Consider the following 6,594-nt stretch of genomic DNA (forward strand, 5'->3'; position numbering starts at 1 on the left):
CATGGTACAGAGGGAACATACTAATAATGAACTCATGATAACATCTTTTGAGAATTTTGTGATACAGGCAAGTTCCATTCCTTGTCTTGTATGTAATGATCATGAATGGATGGTGGCAGCATTTCGTCTTCTACTATCTACTCTTCTACGTCTTTCTATCTACTCTTCTACTTCTACTATCTACTCTTCTCCTTCTACCTATCTACTCCTCTCCCTCCACCCCTCTCTGAACTTTCACTTTCAACTAATGACCCTCCTCACCCCTCCCACCTCTCTCCCTCTCACCCCAAACCCTCACTAATTACTTCACTATTCATTTCTTTCCTTTCGTTTCCTCTTATACGTTTGTGGCAGATTCTGTATTCTAGAGTTCTCTCTAGAGTTTCGGGTAGCTGATCCAGTTACGACGCCTTGTAGTCTTAGCACCTCGGTAGTCAAATACCTAGGTTACAAGGTGTTGAACGAGAGAGGTTGCCTTAGGAACTCTGGAGGGTGCTCTAGAATAGTTAGCTAACTGGGGACGGGATAACGGACTAGAGAGAGCTATTTCCCCCGGCCTCGTTAGTTAACTGGGGGGTGGAATAATGGACAAGATAGAGCTATTTCCCCCACCCCCCGTTACAACCTACACCTTCACCACCTACACCTTCACCACCTACACCTTCACCACCTACACCTTCACCACCTACGCCTTCACCCACCTACACCTTCACCACCTACACCTTCACCACTTACACCTTCACCCACCTACACCTTCACCCACCTACACCTTCACCCACCTACACCTTCACCACCTACACCTTCACTCACCTTCACCACCTACACCTTCACCACCTACACCTTCACCACCTACACCTTCACCCTCCGACACCTTCACCCTCCTACACCTTCACCACCTACACCTTCACCCTCCTACACCTTCACCACCTACACCTTCACCCTCCGACACCTTCACCCACCTACACCTTCACCCTCCGACACCTTCACCACCTACACCTTCACCCTCCGACACCTTCACCACCTACACCTTCACCCACCTACACCTTCACCCACCTACACCTTCACCACCTACACCTTCACCCACCTACACCTTCACCACCTACACCTTCACCCTCCGACACCTTCACCCACCTACACCTTCACCACCTACACCCTCACCACCTACACCTTCACCCACCTACACCTTCTCCACCTACACCTTCTACACCTTCAACCACCTACACCTTCACCACCTACACCTTCACCCTCCGACACCTTCACCCACCTACACCTTCACCACCTACACCCTCACCACCTACACCTTCACCACCTACACCTTCACCACCTACACCTTCACCCTCCGACACCTTCACCCACCTACACCTTCACCACCTACACCTTCACCCACCTACACCTTCACCACCTACACCTTCACCACCTACACCTTCACCCTCTGACACCTTCACCACCTACACCTTCACCACCTACACCTTCACCCTCCGACACCTTCACCCACCTACACCTTCACCACCTACACCTTCACCACCTACACCTTCACCACCTACACCTTCACCACCTACACCTTCACCCACCTACACCTTCACCACCTACACCTTCACCACCTACACCTTCACCCTCCGACACCTTCACCCACCTACACCTTCACCACCTACACCTTCACCACCTACACCTTCACCACCTACACCTTCACCACCTACACCTTCACCACCTACACCTTCACCCACCTACACCTTCACCACCTACACCTTCACCACCTACACCTTCACCCTCCGACACCTTCACCACCTACACCTTCACCACCTACACCTTCACCCACCTACACCTTCACCCACCTACACCTTCACCCACCTACACCTTCACCACCTACACCTTCACCCACCTACACCTTCACCACCTACACCTTCACCACCTACACCTTCACCCACCTACACCTTCACCACCTACACCTTCACCCACCTACACCTTCACCACCTACACCTTCACCCACCTACACCTTCACCACCTACACCTTCACCCACCTACACCTTCACCACCTACACCTTCACCACCTACACCTTCACCACCTACACCTTCACCCTCCGACACCTTCACCCTCCTACACCTTCACCCACCTACACCTTCACCACCTACACCTTCACCACCTACACCTTCACCACCTACACCTTCACCACCTACACCTTCACCACCTACACCTTCACCCTCCGACACCTTCACCCTCCTACACCTTCACCCACCTACACCTTCACCACCTACACCTTCACCACCTACACCTTCACCACCTACACCTTCACCCTCCTACACCTTCACCCACCTACACCTTCACCCACCTACACCTTCACCACCTACACCTTCACCACCTACACCTTCACCACCTACACCTTCACCACCTACAACTTCACCACCTACACCTTCACCACCTACACCTTCACCCTCCTACACCTTCACCCACCTACACCTTCACCACCTACACCTTCACCACCTACACCTTCACCACCTACACCTTCACCACCTACACCCTCACCACCTACACCTTCACCACCTACACCCTCACCACCTACACCCTCACCACCTACACCTTCACCACCTACACATTCACCACCTACACCCTCACCACCTACACCCTCACCACCTACACCTTCACCACCTACACCCTCACCACCTACACCTTCACCCACCTACACCTTCACCACCTACACCTTCACCACCTACACCTTCACCCACCTACACCTTCACCACCTACACCTTCACCACCTACACCTTCACCACCTACACCCTCACCACCTACACCTTCACCACCTACACCTTCACCCACCTACACCTTCACCACCTACACCTTCACCACCTACACCTTCACCCACCTACACCTTCACCACCTACACCTTCACCCACCTACACCTTCACCACCTACACCTTCACCACCTACACCTTCACCACCTACACCTTCACCCTCCGACACCTTCACCCTCCTACACCTTCACCCACCTACACCTTCACCACCTACACCTTCACCACCTACACCTTCACCACTTACACCTTCACCACCTACACCTTCACCACCTACACCTTCACCACCTACACCTTCACCCACCTACACCTTCACCACTTACACCTTCACCACCTACACCTTCACCACCTACACCTTCACCACCTACACCTTCACTACCTACACCTTCACCCACCTACACCTTCACCACCTACACCTTCACCACCTACACCTTCACCCACCTACACCTTCACCACCTACACCTTCACCACCTACACCTTCACCACCTACACCTTCACCACCTACACCTTCACCCACCTACACCTTCACCACCTACACCTTCACCACCTACACCTTCACCACCTACACCTTCAGCCTCCTAAACCTACAATCTCAGCATCATTTCTTGAGACAACATAAATTCTGGAATTACTGAAGACATAATCTGTGGCTGGGTCCACGTCAGAGAGATAAGAGAGAGAGGTCAAGGTGAGAGGTGAGAGAGAGATAAGAGAGGTCAAGGTGAGAGGTGAGAGAGATAAGAGAGGTCAAGGTGAGAGGTGAGGAGATAAGAGAGGTCAAGGTGAGAGGTGAGGAGATAAGAGAGGTCAAGGTGAGAGGTGAGAGAGATAAGAGAGGTCAAGGTGAGAGGTGAGGAGATAAGAGAGGTCAAGGTGAGAGGTGAGGAGATAAGAGAGGTCAAGGTGAGAGGTGAGGAGATAAGAGAGGTCAAGGTGAGAGGTGAGAGAGATAAGAGAGGTCAAGGTGAGAGGTGAGGAGATAAGAGAGGTCAAGGTGAGAGGTGAGGAGGTAAGAGAGGTCAAGGTGAGAGGTGAGAGAGAGATAAGAGAGGTCAAGGTGAGAGGTGAGAGAGATAAGAGAGGTCAAGGTGAGAGGTGAGAGAGAGATAAGAGAGGTCAAGGTGAGAGGTGAGAGAGATAAGAGAGGTCAAGGTGAGAGGTGAGAGAGATAAGAGAGGTCAAGGTGAGAGGTGAGAGAGATAAGAGAGGTCAAGGTGAGAGGTGAGAGAGATAAGTGGATACGGATAAAAACGCTACACTTTACAGGATAAATAAATAAATAATTATGAAAAGAGAGCACCAAGCCGGGAAGTGTTGGCAACACAGGATGAAGTACTCACCTCGTTGTATATACGAGGCATGCCGCAGCTCTTGGGTTCCGCCTCGATCTTGACCCTTAATCGATTGGCACAAGGCGCAAGAGCTTGTTGACCTCTGTCATAACTATATTTAAAGCTGTGAATGGAGTTTGTCTGCACCATGTCCTACCGAGCGCCGTTTGTCCAGTATTTCAGCGGTGTTCTCCCGCTTGTGAACTGCTCATCACAACAGACCAAGCTACACGTGCCAGTTTAGACAGCTGGAGTTAGCACGTTTAATTGTCTGGAAATACTGGAGAGACAAAGCCCCGGAAGAGTCATTCTTTACTACACTTGGAGGTACTGGCTACTGCAGACCCCACCTGGGGTCACCAGACCCAGCCTGGGGTCACCAGACCCAGCCTGGGGTCACCAGACCACGCCTGGGGTCACCAGACCCCACCTGGGGTCACCAGACCCCTCCTGGGGTCACCAGACCCCTCCTGGGGTCACCAGACCAGGCCTGGGGTCACCAGACCCCGCCTGGGGTCACCAGACCCAGCCTGGGGTCACCAGACCCCGCCTGGGGTCACCAGACCCACCGGGTCATCACCTACAATAAAGAAGTCAGTAATATTGACACAGCTGGACGTCGTCGCTAGTAATGACAACGAGAGTAGCAATAACTGCCTCATGATATACTTTTTAACGCCAGTAATTTACATCTATATAATAAAGATGATTGTCTTTATAGAGCATTATTGAGAGCTTGTGCAGTGTAATGATATCAGAAAGTTGATGAAAAAAATTTTCTGGTTTAGATGGACTAAATGAAGCGTTCCAGTGCATTTGAAGCGTGTTTCAAGTTTAGCGATGCTTCAATTGCAATAATCCTTATCGGGTTGCAATACTAATAAAAGCCTTAAGGCTTTCATCAGCTGGGGCTCATGTTTACCCTGATACTCCTGTGTTGGTCTGTAAGTCTGGCCACACCTGTGTTGGTCTGTAAGTCTGGCTACACCTGTGTTGGTCTGTAAGTCTGGCTACACCTGTGTTGGTCTGTGAGTCTGGCTACACCTGTGTGTGCTTGTGAGTCTGGCCACACCTGTGTTGGTCTGTAAGTCTGGCTACACCTGTGTTGGTCTGTAAGTCTGGCTACACCTGTGTTGGTCTGTGAGTCTGGCCACACCTGTGTTGGTCTGTGAGTCTGGCCACACCTGTGTTGGTCTGTGAGTCTGGCCACACCTGTGTTGGCCTGTGAGTCTGGCCACACCTGTGTTGGTCTGTGAGTCTGGCTACACCTGTGTTGGTCTGTGAGTCTGGCCACACCTGTGTTGGTCTGTGAGTCTGGCCACACCTGTGTTGGTCTGTGAGTCTGGCCACACCTGTGTTGGTCTGTGAGTCTGGCCACACCTGTGTTGGTCTGTAAGTCTGGCTACACCTGTGTTGGTCTGTGAGTCTGGCCACACCTGTGTTGGTCTGTGAGTCTGGCCACACCTGTGTTGGTCTGTGAGTCTGGCTACACCTGTGTTGGTCTGTGAGTCTAGCCACACCTGTGTTGGTCTGTGAGTCTGGCCACACCTGTGTTGGCCTGTGAGTCTGGCCACACCTGTGTTGGTCTGTGAGTCTGGCCACACCTGTGTTGGTCTGTGAGTCTGGCCACACCTGTGTTGGTCTGTGAGTCTGGCCACACCTGTGTTGGTCTGTGAGTCTGGCCACACCTGTGTTGGTCTGTGAGTCTGGCCACACCTGTGTTGGTCTGTAAGTCTGGCTACACCTGTGTTGGTCTGTGAGTCTGGCCACACCTGTGTTGGTCTGTGAGTCTGGCCACACCTGTGTTGGTCTGTGAGTCTGGCTACACCTGTGTTGGTCTGTGAGTCTGGCCACACCTGTGTTGGTCTGTGAGTCTGGCCACACCTGTGTGTGCTTGTGAGTCTGGCCACACCTGTGTTGGTCTGTAAGTCTGGCTACACCTGTGTTGGTCTGTGAGTCTGGCCACACCTGTGTTGGTCTGTGACTCTGGCCACACCTGTGTGTGCTTGTGAGTCTGGCCACACCTGTGTTGGCCTATGAGTCTCACTGCTGCTGTACGAGAACACTAAAGAACATTACAGAACAGTACAGTAAAGAACATTACAGAACAGTACAGTAAAGAACATTACAGAACAGGCTATAATGCGTCACGTCTGTTTTCAGACTTTTCAGGATTTTCAGAGAATAATTTGTGCAACCTTTTTCTAAACGTTTTGATGATTTTCTTTCATAAACATATTGATTGTATGGGTTCATAGACGTTTTGAGAGTATTCTTCCATAGACGTATTGATGATATTCCTTCACAGACGTATTGATGGTAACCTTTCATAAACGTAGTGATTGTATTCCTTAGTTAAGGAATACGTATTTCTTCCTAATGAAGTGCAACATTGTGTCTATAATATTAAAACCAATACGTAATGGCAATGTTTTCTCTCTTATTAAAACCAATTCTATCATTGTATTCCAGGACAAAA

The sequence above is a fragment of the Procambarus clarkii genome, chromosome 42 (genome assembly GCF_040958095.1).
Source record: "Procambarus clarkii isolate CNS0578487 chromosome 42, FALCON_Pclarkii_2.0, whole genome shotgun sequence".
Lineage (NCBI taxonomy): Eukaryota > Metazoa > Arthropoda > Malacostraca > Decapoda > Cambaridae > Procambarus > Procambarus clarkii.